The following is a 15,264-nucleotide window of genomic DNA, read 5'->3' on the forward strand; positions in this document are numbered from 1 at the left end:
AGTATCTTGACATAAGATGGCTCTTTGAGACATTCAGGCGATGAAGCTTTGGGCTCTTGATATTTCTCAAGAGGGACAGTGATGTAGGCAGGAGCTTTAGTACTCACTTCCATGTCACTAGGTAGACCAGGATTTGTTGGTGGCTCACTGTTCTCATGGTGCTCAACTTGCTCAAGGTGCTCAACTTCTTCTTCTTTTTCTTCCTCCTCAATGTTATTCACAATTTCCTCCTCATCAATCATGTAGTTTAGAATGAATGGACACTTTTCTCTCTTGTGATAAGGATTATAACAATATCAACATGCCTTATATAGTGGATGATTGTTAGGCAATGTAAGATGGTCAACTCTAGCTTCTCTGAACTGGGCTAATCTCTCGCCTATGTCATTAACATGAGTAGTTGGAAAATGTTGCACTAGTGCTAGAGAAGCATAATAAGATTTGACAAATTCATGATGAGATATGCTAGCATCATCCTCCATCATGCTTACATAGTGTAGAAAGAATGGGCATTCGCTTTTGTGGTGAGTGGGATTATAACAATATTCACAAAATAGAGATGGTTCGCGTTTCTTCATAAATCTGACATAGATTTTGTGGTGAGTGGGATTATAACAATATTCACAAAATAGAGATGGTTCGCGTTTCTTCATAAATCTGACATAGATAGACTTAGCTGCCCTGAGTTAGTATTTTCTTCTATCTAAGTCATCAATGTGAGCAGTTGGACAAAGTTGCCATAAATCATCTTTGGGAAGATAATTTAATGTAGCACTTTCCTCTCTTTCAAAGTTGGTGGTGGCTTGGACATGCTCATAATAAGAATTTCCGGACTCATCCTCATCAATCATGTAGTGCCCTTTAGCCATCAACTGACTTTGAAACTCTTCTTCCTTGTTGTTATCCTCTATGCTCTCATTGTCCCAATATTGAGTCATTGGGTCAAGTTGATGTTCAGATGGATGTTCATTCTCACTCTCACCAATCCATTCTTCCATCCCTGCGGTAGCATGAGTATTGGCATCTTTGAGCTCTTGACGCAATTCTTGTATGGTTTGTAAGTTGTAAGTCTTTAGCTCTTGTACAGCTTGATGCATATTTTGCATGCATGCTTTGAATGTGTCTTCCAATGATAACTCTTATGGAAGAGGTTGTGGCACTTGAGTGATGGATTGATAAGCAAGCAGTTCATTCTCACTCTGGCCAATCCATTCTTCCCTCCTTGTGGTAGCTTGAGTGTTGGCATCTTTGAGCTCTTGATTGAATTGACGCAATTCTTCTTTAAGCTCTTGATTGAGTCTATTCATATCTTGCTTCATCTTGTGCATGTTCTTATCAATTGATTGCATGAATGCTTTCATCATGTCTTCCAATGATGACTGTGGTGCAGGCTATGACATTTGAGCAATGGATTGATCCGCAGGTGGTTGAGCTTGGTGATCGAACTGCAGATATTCTAAATGGTGCCATCAAATTGGTCAGCATAATTTCCTGTAGCCTGAGCTGACCATGAGAAATTTGATTGGTTGCTCCAGTCCGGGTTGTAATAATTAGAATTTGAGTCAAACTCTGGACTGGAGAAACTGGTGTTCATTTGCTCATATGGAAAATTAGAAACTTGTCCCCATGATGGACAATCACTATAATGATGATAAGATTGGAGCAGTATGAACATGGTTTATATGGGTAAAATTTTTTAGGGCAGTTGGTAGGAGCTGGTGTCCTACAACTAGGAGAAGCGTGTTGTACAGAGAAATTATTAAAATTATTAAACGGAAAATCCATACTTCACCCTCACTCTTTAGCATGCAAATTTCCCACATAACACATCAACCATTTTTTTTTTTTAAATAAAGTAAACGAAAAAAAACAACTAACAAAATAAAAATTAAAAATTAAAACTAAAATTTAAATGCTCACAAAAAGGACCAAAAATAAATTTTTGGCAAAGATCTACGGAACTGCTGCAATTGCTACCTTTGCTGTGAGTGCGCTTGAGCGTACTGCAGTTGCGCTCAATCGCACTTGCAATGTGTACGAATGAAGAAACGGCAGTTGACGAGCGCAGGTACGCTTGACTTGCTGTCTTGCCCTGAGTGCACTCGATCGTAGCAGAGCTGCGATTGATCGCACTAGCAGAGGCATGCGAAAGGTGCTATGGCAGAACTGTAAAACAAGCCAAAAAAAAAACAAAAAACAAACAAAAGAAAAATCTCTTTTTTATTTTTTTATTTTTTTATTAGTAATAAACAAAACAAATTGTAGAAAAAATAAAATCCCAATTCCAACTAGTAGAAGAATAAATTTAATATAGAAATAAATTGGTTTCAACAAATAAACAATTCCCCGGACAGCCCCAAAAACTTATTGTGCAAATTATTTAACTCGCAAGTGCACGAATCGATTGTAGTTTAATGGATTGCAAGTGCGAGGTCGAACCCATAGAGAATTGTATTTTTGAAAGATCAACTTATATCTAAACTAATTTTACCCTAACCTAGTTCCAAAAGGGTTTTGATTTTGATTTTGAAAATTAAAAGACAAACATAAACTAATTAAAATAAACTAAGAGATAAAATACTAAGGTTTGAGAATTCACACTCACCGAATCATAAAAACATACTTCCATGTTTATCAATATTAATCTAAGTTCTCACAATTAAAATCTTAGATATATTTTACTATGTTTCAAACAATTAATCAAAACCATCCAATGTATCTATTCATTGCACAAATCATAAAAGGAATCCAATATCAATTAAATCATCAGATGTATCCGTAAATCACAAAAGATATTCAATCTTAATTGAAAAACCAAATGTATCAGTAGAACAAATCACAAGGGATATCCAATTATTTAGGCAAATAAAATCAAGCAATCAATTATGTGAAATTATCTTAAATCATCAAGTGTATCCTTGAATCACAAAAGATATCCAAGAATCACTCCACACATTGAAAAGAAGTAAAACAATTGAAATATAAAACTCAATAAAATCAAATAAATAAAGACTTATATAAAAGTATTGATGTTCTTCATTGGTGAGGCTTCATCCCCAACCTTAGTTGGGAATTTAGCTCCATATAAAAATAAAACTTAAATCTAAAGAAAACCTAAACTAAAAAGAGAAAAAACTGTAGAATTTTGCTCTCTAAAATTCTCTCCCTTTTCTTGAATGCAAAGAGGTCTATTTATAGGCTTAGGGAAGTCTTGGAAGCCCAAGTAAACCTAGATAATTCGGAGGTCTGTCTCACAGTCAAAATAGAAGTCTGAAATCGGAATAGGATTCGTCCATACTTGTTTCCTTATTTTACAGGGCGATTTTGGCATAGTAACCTTCCGAATTGGGAAAGTCCTATTTCACGATAAACTATAGTATTTTGAGTTAGCTTTCCAATGCCACTTGAATTACTTCAATCTGATATTTGAACGGAAAGTTATGATCAAAATACTGAGACATATACAAAATCTGAATTTAAATTCAATCCGAAATCTTATCCAATTTGAAATTTAATCCAATCTGATCTTTAATCTGATTTAACATTTTTCTTGGATTTGGTTAAACTTAACCACATCATCTAGGTCTTCTCAAAGTATGCTTTCTTCCAAACTTTGCATTTTTCTCTTTAAAGCTACAGTTTTTCTTTAACGACCTACAAAATACTAAAAACACAAAACTAATACAAAACATTAAATAACGACACATCTAAAGGGTTAACTAATGTAAATAAAAGGGTCCAAATATGCAATATTTGGCACTTATCAGTAACCTTGACAAATTCCATAATTTATCAAATGTGCGTGTACCATACTCCGTACCCACGAGGTGCCATTGGCACACCTCGTACACGAGCAACGAATTTTCCCATTATGAGTTCCATTGTTAGATGGATATTCCAAAAAGTCATTAACCCCCCTCACATACTCCTCTGACCATTTATTCTTTGTCATCCAACTTTTGTTCATTGCTAACTATAACACATTGAATCATTTTTCCTTTTTCTAATTGTATTTAGCTCCCACTAGCCTAACAACGAAAAATATATTTCTACATTTGTTTTAATGAATGCTTGATTATATATTGATTAATATATACGGTAATTCCAAATCTGAAAAAATAAATAAAATAAAATTATAAATTTAGTGAAATACTTGAATGAGAGTTTAATCATGTAAAAGATACATCTTCTAATCATGCCTCTATGTTAAGCACATGAGGATAGGCATAAAGATATCAAAAAAAAAAAGGGGGGGGGGGAGGAGGATAGGCATAAAGGTTAGAGCCTTAAATTACTAATTATCTTAAAAAGTTAAGTTGACAAAAATTATGAATTTATTTATTTAATTACTACTTTAATACTCCGGGCTTAAATTTCCTCTCAACAATTGAATCCTTTTAACATCATATTAAATTATTATTATCTCAAAAAAATTAAGTCACATAAAAAATAATATATTTAATTATTTAATTAATATCTAACAAAAAAACTCAAAGAGACCTCATGTTTTATCAAAATCTATGTTATCAGATTAGGTGTAATGACACCTTATTTAATTGATAAAAGAATGTTAGACTTTATCTTAAACTTAAAGCTATAAACAAGTGTGGATTCCACAAGAATAGGGAATTTTTGTTTGAGAGTAAAATGACTATTTTGACCTTCTTGAATGAAAAAAAATTTAAAAAGTTAATGAATTGCTAAAGTGAGTACTCTTCACTTGGTTACAGTCAGTCTTAACTTAATATTAGTTAATTTAGTTATATATATATATATATATATATATATATATATATATATATATATATATGTATATATATGGGCCCATTTGAACCATAAATTGTCTTGTTGAAGCATGGGATTTATGGAATGGAGGAAAGGCGAGCATGGGTCTCCAGAAAAAAATCCACCGCTTGAAGCAAAAATTGAATTCGGTCTAGGGAAGCTGTGATGTGCGGGCGGGAGAGGAATGATAAGTGCTAAAATACTCATATTTTCAGCCCTTAACTTGCATATTTTATTCCTTTGGTTTTACTTAATTAGGCCACTTTAATTCCTTTTTGTGTTTTTCGTACTTTTGCAGGCCTTTGGAAGAAAAAGAAGTAAAACTAGGTAATTTGAGCTCAAAAGAGGAAATGAAGACAATGGAGCTCCCTGGTACTTCGATCAATCGTAGGGTACTTGCGATCAAGCGCAATACCCGAGAGGACATAGCAGCAAATAGGCCAGGACCAATCGAGCGCATGACAAAAGAAGAAACGATCGCAGACATGCGATCGAGTGCACACAGGCTGCGATAGAGCGCACCCGTGCCCAGGTGACTTATCAAGTGGCGGCTGGATTGACAATATTTCCATATTAGGGTTTTCCAATTCCAATTTGTAATAGGTCTCAAAACCCTACGAATTTCCTAGGTTTACTACTTTGTCTAAGACTTCTAAAGCCTATAAATAAACCCTTAAGTCTCTAGAATTGGACGCTTGGTAAGGAGAAGTAGAGGAGCTCTTGAAGTTCAAGTCTCAGGTTTATTCTTTTCTTTTCTTTTACTAAGATGTTTAACATTAATTTTATGTGTAACTTTTATTAGTAGGGCTAGATTGAAGCCCTAGTTATGTTTATTTGATATTTCAATATTGGCGCCTTTGTAATGAACCTGTTATGATATCTAACTTGATTAATACCTAGTTTCATGAATTCCTTATATGTGTGTGCCTGATCAACATGTGCATGTGATATGGACTAGTTAGTTAGGTCAATTTGGATGACTGAGTCCTGGGTTTAACATAAGTAACGAAAGTAATCCACACCGGGCTCTTGGGTTAATCAACATGGAGAACCGGAGTAGACACCCATGCCCTAGGCCTCATGTGTTTGTCGATTTTCACAGTTTTTATGCTTTCTTAAAGAACAACTTAGTAGACACCCATGCTAAATCCTTTAAGAAAGAAAAGAATTAGAGTAAACACCCATGCCTAATTCGTTGCTTAGGGAAATCAATAGCTTAAGGAGTAGACACCAATGCCCTTAGGTTGACAAACATTCAATATCCATAATATGATCAAAACATTGGCATATTAATATATTAGCTAAATATAATTAGCGGTGGATATCAAAGCCCTACATTTTTATTATTATCAACTCAATCAATCTCTATTCTACTTAAGGAATTTATTTTTAAACGGAAATTCAGTAATCCTCGTGGGAATGATCCTGTACTTGCACCATATATTACTATGTTAACCTTGTGCACTTGCAGGTAAAACGTACAATTATTTACCTATTAATTTAGGTAGATATTTGCACAACAAGGAAGCAGCCCTTTTGCAGAGAGATAAATTCTTTGCTAGACCAAGAAGATACGAAATGGAAACATAGAGCAAATGCGGACTGGCTGAGGATGGGGGACCGAAATACAAAATTCTTTCGTGCTTGTGCCAATTAAAGGAAAAAAAAAGAAAAACCAGATTTTTAAGATACAAGATGCGCATGGAGTAACTTGGGAGTCTCCAGAAGAAATAAAGGTAGCTTCTGTTGACTATTTTGCTAATTTATTTACTACTGGGGGTGGAAGTAATATGGACCAGTGTTTGTAAAATATTAATACTAAAGTAACGGATGAAATGAATAATGAGTTGTTGAAAGAATTTTCTTGTGAAGAAGTTACTCTTGCTCTCAAACAAATGGGTCCTCTTATAGCTCCGGGGCCGGATGGATTTATTGCGGGATTTTTCCAGAATCATTGGGAGACTATTGGGAGAGAGGTTGGCATGTCTGTTGTTGATATTTTAAATTCTGGAAAGATGCCGGAGAATTTAAATCTTACACATATAGCCTTGATACCCAAAGTAAAAAGCCCCAAGTGCGTAATAGAATTTCGACCCATTAGTCTATGTAACCTGTTATACAAACTAATCTCCAAGGTCCTTGCTAACCGTTTGAAGAAAGTGTTACCTCATATTATAGCCCATACTCAAAGTGATTTTGTCCCTGGTAGACTCATTTCTGATAATATATTGGCAGCTTATGAAACTTTGCATACCATGCATACTCGTATGAAGAGTAAGAAGGGTTTTATGGCTATAAAATTGGACATGAGTAAAGCGTATGAAAAGTTGGAGTGGGGTTTTCTGGAGGAAACGATGTGGCGGATAGGTTTTGCTCCTAGGTGGAGACAATTGATGATAATGTGTGTGACTACGGTACATTATTCAATTTTGGTGAATGGGGAACCATATGGGCATATCCAACCTTCAAGAGGCCTTAGACAAGGGGATCCGATTTCGCCATATTTGCTCCTCCTATGTGTGGAAGTCCTTAGTTCCATGGTGATACAGGCAAACAGGGGTGGTTTACTGGCGGGGGTCCCTACTTCCAAATATGGATCCCGGGTAAGCCATCTATTTTTTGCTGACGATAGTTTGCTATTTTGCAGGTCAAGTATTTCACAATGGAATCAATTGTCAAACATTCTAAAATTATATGAGGAAGCTTTGGGCCAAAGGTTAAATAATGCAAAAACTGCCATATGTTTTAGTCAAAACACGACTCAATTGATAAAGGAGGAGATTGTGGAGGAGGCAAGAATACCGGTTACACAATGATATGATACCTATTTGGGGTTGCCGGCGTTGGTGGGCAAGTCAAGAATTGCTACTTTTCGGAGTATAAAAGATCGAGTATGGAAACGATTACAAGATTGGAAGATTCAATTCCTTTCTCAAGCCGGTAAGGAAATTCTACTTAATGCGGTGATTCAAGCAATCCCTACGTATTGTATGAGTGTGTTTCTTTTCCCGAAGCTCCTATGTGTGGAACTAAATTCTTTAATGCAACAATTTTGGTGGGGTCACCGAAATAAATCCAAGGTGCATTGGATGAGTTGGAGTCTAATAAGCTTAGCAAAAGTTGATGGAGGTTTGGGTTATAGAGATTTTAGGAGCTTTAATAAGGCTTTGTTGGCAGAACAGGGATGGAGACTTTGGCAAAAACCCGATAGTTTCCTCTCAAAAATTAAGGAAGCAAAGTACTACCTGGGTGGTGATTTTCTAGATTCCAATCTAGGGGATAGACCATCCTTCGCTTGGCATAGTATCCATAGTTCTTGTGAGTTGCTTAAGGAAGGATTAAGATGGAGAATTGGGAATGGTTAGCATCTACGAATTTGGAAGGATAAATGGCCTCCTTAGCTGACTACTTACATGGTACAATTTCCGCCCGTTTTATTGAACTTGAATGCTTTGGTTAGTGAGCTGATTGGATACGAAGTGGTGGAATCTCAACATTTTGGAGAACCTGTTTCTCAAGGAGGAGATCCAACTGATTTTGTCTTTACCATTAAGTACAGCTAATCAGGGGGATAATCAAATCTGGAGGGGAACAAAAAATGGGCTATTTTCTGTTAAAAGTGCCTATTTCCTATAGAAAGAGATGGAACAACGAGGAGTGGCTGAGACTTCTTTTAGGAGAGGAGTTAGCAAAGTATGGCAGGAAATTTGGAAACTTGGACTCCCAAATGTGGAAAAAACTTTCTTATGGCGTGCTTGTCATGAAATATTGCCAACTCGGGTCAATCCACACCGAAGAAAGATTGTAGAAGATGCTTTGTGCCCACAGTGCGGAAGTGAAGCAGAATCAGTGATCCATGCCCTCTGGCAGTGCCCGGCAGCAGTGGATGTGTGGAGTGTGGGGTGTAAAAAGTTGCAAAAATGGTCATCTGAGGGAAGCGACTTCTTACATTTAGTTGAGAAGGTGTTTTCCATATGTGATTCAAAGGAAACCCACCTATTTGTGGGAGTTGCAAGACGCATTTGGCTTAGAAGAAACAACGTTGTGTTTGGTAAGCCTTTTCAACACCCAACTTCGTTGGGTAATGGAGTGAAAGACTATGTGGCAGAATTTATGGTGGTGATGGAAAGAAGGAGTAAGGAAAGCCCATCTACTGCTGTGCTAAGGGAAACAAAATGGAAAGCACAGGCACCCGGATGGTTGAAGGCAAATTGGGATGCATCCATTGTCAAGACCCAAGGCTGGATGGGATTTGGAGTGGTGGTGAGGGACGAAAAAGGAGAGGTCATAGCAGCTCAATGTAAATTAGTAGTGGGAGCTCTTGATCGTACGATAGTGGAGGCTCGAGCAGCTTTGATGGCGATCCAAATGTGTGGCGAACGTGGTTTTATGAAGGTTCAGTTTGAAGGGGATGCTCAGATTGTAGTAAATGCAGTGAATGGACAGAATGTGGACTAGGGCAGAGTTGGCTTGCTAGTGATGATTTTTGCTGGAAGACACAAGCTCTTCAGTGTTGGAGGATGTCTTTTGTCAGCAGGGAAGGAAATAACGCAGCACACCTTTTATCTAAATTTGCAACTAGAAACTTTGTGGACAAATTGTGGCTTCTTGAGCCACCCAAATGTATTTTGGAAATTATTAAGATGGAGCAAACTACTCTATCATGCTAAGAGTTAATGAGAATGCAATGATTTTGATTCAAAAAAAATTAACCAAAATAAATTCAAATTTAATGTATTTTTTTTTATTTTAAATATTATTTGATAAGAATTATAAGGAATCTTGACAAATGTAAATATGAGAACGTTAATATACAAAAATTTCTTTCTTTCAAATAAAATTTGAATTTTTAATTCAAGATTGATACCAAGTTTTCCTTAACTATCCTTAAATGTGCATAATAATTGCTCAACGTTTAAATAACCTAAACATAAAATTATATTCTTTGAATTTCATTAAACACTAAGTCAATCGTAATTAATGCTAAAAATAAAAAATGGTGCATTTTGGTATTGGCTAATTAAGGATTTGTATTTAAATCACCTAAATTCTCGTGAAAACGTACTCAACCGTTCAATTTTGTTTTGATTAAATGTGAGTCGTTGATGCCGATGCGTGATGGGATACGCACAAACTCAAAAGGCAATAATCTTATGTCCTGCATGTTCATCACCGCACAAAGATCCAACGATTTCATTTATTCATCAACTAATTAAGATCTTTTATTTGACAGTTTGAACCAATCAATGGGCGACGTGGAGCGTAATTGCACGTGGAGAAACTCACAGTTAAAAATTTCTCTGTGCCTAACAATAATGCATACCGAGGCCAAAAATGTACGGTTGATTTTTAATATGAGTCGTTAGATTATTTTCTATTTAATCTGAACTATTGGTCAAGGGGAAATCGGATCCAGCTGTAGGCCACCTCATGCTCTGCAAATTATATGGTGCTTTAAATAACCAGGAGCTCAATCTTATAGATTTGATCCAACGATTTAAGTTAACTCTTAAAATTGATTATCATAATTAACGCTCAAGATTACAACATCCACTCATTTAAGCTATATATGGCCATATTGAATCATTAATATTGTTTGACTCTTACGTTTATGGGCAAAGAATGTGTCTTCCTTTTTTATCTTGAATTTCATTAAACACATTACCATAAGAAATTGAATTAAACAAAATAAAAACAAATTTAATGTATTTTTATATTTCAAATATTATTTGATATTCAGTTATAATATGTAAATATGAGAATGCTAATAAACAAAAAATTCCTTCTTTAAAATAAAATTTATATTTTTAATTGAAGATTTATTACCAAATTTTTCTTAACTATCCTTAAATGTGTATAATAATTGCTCAACATTTAAATAACCTAAACATAAAATGATATTCTTGAATTGCATTAAACACATTCTCTTGAAAATTACATTAACTAAAATAAATAATAATTTACTAGATAAATATTAGTTAAACCCACTCTCTTTTATTTTATTTTTTGAATCCTTTTTTCTTTTCTCTTAGTGAGAATTAATATTATATTAAATTGTTAATGACAATAGTAGAAATTTACAAATATAATATGTTAGTCATATAATTAATTAAATCATATATGATATTGCTGAAGAAGATCAGAGCAAGATATTGATTTGATTTAGGAGTGTTGATTTGCAGAGATTTTCGAATATTTAGACCATTTAGTTGAACTTAGTTTTCAGGATATTGATTTGCATAGATAGATATTAGTTGAACCCACTATCTTTTATTTTTATTTTTTGAATTATTTTTTTCTTTTTTCTTAATTGAGAACTAATATTATATTAAATTGTTAATCACAAGTCACAACTGTAGGATTGTAGGAACTTACAAATATAATAGGTTAGTCATATAATTATTTAAATCATATATGATAATTGATCGAAATTTAAGGAGAAAACCACGACCTTTAATTAATTTACGAAATTGAAATGCAGCTGTGCAATTCTTCTCGCAGCATTTTACCATAACGTTGGTATATATATATAAGGCTGAATACTGGTTAATGGTTTAACAGCAACTTGAACAGAACCAATATGCAAGAACTTAAATCCTTTAGCAAGTGAGTCATTGACAAACTTTTTATTAAACAATTAAAATTTCTCATTATTACTAGAAATAGCAAACGTTTGTTCAACGGTTTTAACAGAGTATTCAGCCTTAATTGTTCACAGAAATTTCCCATTTCATATTTGACTTTTTTAGTGTTCTTTAGTTGTTGTCTTATCATTTTTTGATCAATACACATTTTTATGCCGAGTTTTTTAACAGTAGAAAACAAATCACCATAAGTTAAATTTTCATATTCAATTAATCTAGTGTTGGAGTTAATAAGTTCAACTTTAACTTTGTGAGCAAATAATGAAGGTAATCCATCAATAAACTTTTCTTTCCAATAGGTTTTTGACTATCAGATCTAACCATAACACGGGAAAGAAAAACATTTTGATACCATCTATAATCAGACACAGTGGGACCACGAAGATTATTCAGGAAGTCAGAAATGCGAGAAGTGATGTTAGAAGGTGTTCCAATAAAGTGTTTAATGATGGTATAAATTAATGTGTTAATACTGTCGGGTTCACCAGTGCCACGTTGTTCATCAAATATAGGTAAGCCATCTTCATCTTTCTTGACAGCTTCTCTAATTGTTTCTCGAGAGTCTTCAGTGAGATGTTTATCCCACCAATTCCGAAGAGTTCCTGAGAAACCCGTAGAAAGCAAATCAACAATTTCTGATTGGCTTAAATTGTGATTAGTAACGTAAGCATTAGCAACCATAGACATGTAATTCATTTTATTCAATACTTCTTGTTCAGATAAACCATCAATGTTCCATTCATAAAGTTTATCACCTGAAACGGAAAACTGAGATTGAAAAAATCTTTCTTCATCTGATTACGATTTTTCAGCAACTTCAAGTGACTCTGATTACCATTCTGCTAGTGAATTTTCTGATAATGATTTCAAAATTGGTTGTAATGATTCTTGCTGCAAAAATGTTAAATCATGCAATGTTCTCACAAAAACTAAAGAACAAGAAAATTTACTAATTACTTTAATTTCAAAAATTGAGAATCCTGAACTCAAGGAAGACTACCTTAAAAAACTCAAGAATACAATGATTAAAAACGATAATAAACCTAATAATGCAAAAATCTCTCTTGATGAAACTCTGGAACGATTTTCTAAACAAAAATCCAAAGAAATTACTATCTCAAATTTGCAACATAAGATTAGTAATATTGTTAAAATATATATATAATATAAAATACTAAAATATAAAAGAGAGAAAAGAGAGCGGAAGCGGAGAGAGACGTATGGGCTACATCTTGTATATTTACTGTATCAATCAATATTACATAACTCTCTATTTATAGAGAGACAATGAGTAGTGACCAAGAAACTCAAATTAAACCCTAAAATACATAAGGAAAGAAATAAACCCTACATTACAAATTAAATAACGGAAATATAAAATATTCTAACAAAGGAAATAATTTATTCTAACATCCCCCCTCAAACTCAAGGTGTAAGCTTGAGTTTGGAAAAGAGAATAAATTGAAGGCATCTGAAGTCAATGGTTGGATCAATACAATGCCGACGAGAAAGGCTGAAAGTGACGGCCAGAGAAATACCGGAGACCAGAGACAAGCTGCTAAAAGAATCCAGTTAAGGGGCCGCAACTGACAATGACGGTCGAAGAACGAAAACTAGTCATTAAATCCCTTGAAGGGCCAAACCACATTGTGCCAGGGTTCGCCAATAACAAAGACGAGAAAGGCTGAAAGTGACGGCTGGAGAAATACCGGAGAACGGAGACAAGCCACTAAAAGAATCCGGTGAAGGGCCAAGCCGCAACTGACAAAGAGGCCAGAGAACAAAAACTAGCCGTTAAAATTCCCGTGAAGGGCCAAAACCGCATTGTGCCAAGATTCGCCAATGAATAAAGCCGTGGATCACAACAAAATTAAAAGATCATTAGAAGAGAATGCTAGAAAATACCATAGAAACGTCATAAGACTTTTATTGAAAGCCACAGTAACAGAAACGTAGCTCTAATACCATGTTGAAATATATATAGAATATAAAATACTAAAATATAAAAGAGAAAGAAAAGAGAGCGGAAGCGGAGAGAGACGTATGGGCTACATCTTGTATAGTCACCGTATCAATCAATATTACATAACTCTCTATTTATAGAGAGACAATGAGTAGTGACCAAGAAACTCAAATTAAACCCTAAAATACATAAGGAAAGAAATAAACCCTACATTACAAATTAAATAACGGAAATATAAAATATTCTAACAAAGGAAATAATTTATTCTAACAATCAAGAAAGAAATTGCAGATTTGAAAAATGACCTATTTACTGTTAAATTTGATAATAATGATTTAAAACAACAACTATTAATACTGAAAATTCAAAATTGTTTTTAAGATCACAATTCCGATAGAAAATGATAAGCAATCTGAGCATTCTAATGAAGCGGAATCCAGCAATAGAATGATTTCCAATGAAGTCAAGATTATCAGTCTTATTAACAAGATTGTTCCATCTAAATGGTATTCTAAAGTTGATATTGTTATTGCTCCTGATTATGCCTTTGATACCATTGCTTTGATTGATTCTGGTGCTGATTTAAATTGTATTCAAGAAGGAATAGTGCCCAACAAATATTTTGAAAAATCCATTGAAAGGTTAAATTCTGCCTGTAGAAGTCGTTTACAAATCAAATATGAATTAAATAGTATACATGTTTGTTAGGGAAATATTTGTTTTGATACTCCTACTGTTCTTGTTAAAAATATGACTGAAAAATTCATTCTTGGTCTTCCTTTCATTTGCATGCTTTATCCATTTTCTGTTGACGAATCTGGTGTTTCAACTATTAAAATGGGTGTTGAAGTAAAATTTTATTTTACTGACAAATTTGAGATTGATACTAGCCACTTTAACATTATCTATGCTAAAACTAAACATTTAATTTTTTAAAAACAAGAAGTTAAATAGAAAAAGATTGCTGAACAACTTTCTGATAAATTATTGCAATCTAAAATTGCCTCTTTCAATACCTACATCATTGATCTTGTCTGTTCTTACCTTCCTACTACTTTTTGGCATAGGAAAAAACACATTGTTTCTTTACCTTATATTAAAAAAATTTCTGAAAATAAAATTCCCAATAAAGCCAGACCCATTCAAATGAATGCTGGAACTTTAGATTTTTGCCAAAAGGAGATAGCTGATTTACTTGCCAAAGGTATCATTCGTAAGAGCAAGTCTCATTGGTCTTGTGCTGCTTTTTATGTAATGAAAAATGCTGAAGTCGAAAGGGGAACTCCTAGGCTTGTAATCAATTATAAACCACTCAATGATGTACTAGAATGGATCAGATACCCCATCCCTAATAGAAAGGATTTAGTTAGTCACATTAGTGAGGCAATAGTTTTCTCTAAGTTCGATATGAAGTCAGGCTTTTGGCAAATTCAAATTGATGATAAAGCTAGGTATAAGACTGCATTTAGCACCCCGTTTGGACATTATGAGTGGAATGTTATGCCTTTTTGTCTCAAAAATGCTCCTAGTGAATTCCAAAATATCATGAATGATATTTTCAATCCCTTCAGTCACTTTACTATCGTTTAAATTGATGATGTTCTGATTTATTCTAAATCTGTTGATGAACACTGGAAACATTTGAATTCGTTTCTAGAAACAGTCAAACACAATGGACTTGTTGTTTCTGCTAAAAAGATCAAGCTTTTCCAAACCAAAATTAGATTCCTTGGTTTTGGTTTGGAAAAAGGACAAAGAGGACAAAGAGAAGATTTAAGGCTAAATAAATTGTTATTCAGCCTTAAATGTTCACAGAAATTTCAGCCTTAATTGTTCTTTATTCAGCAAGCAAAAAGGACAAAGAGAAGATTG

The sequence above is a fragment of the Corylus avellana genome, chromosome ca1, assembly GCF_901000735.1.
Source record: "Corylus avellana chromosome ca1, CavTom2PMs-1.0".
In the NCBI taxonomy this organism is placed as follows: Eukaryota; Viridiplantae; Streptophyta; class Magnoliopsida; order Fagales; family Betulaceae; genus Corylus; species Corylus avellana.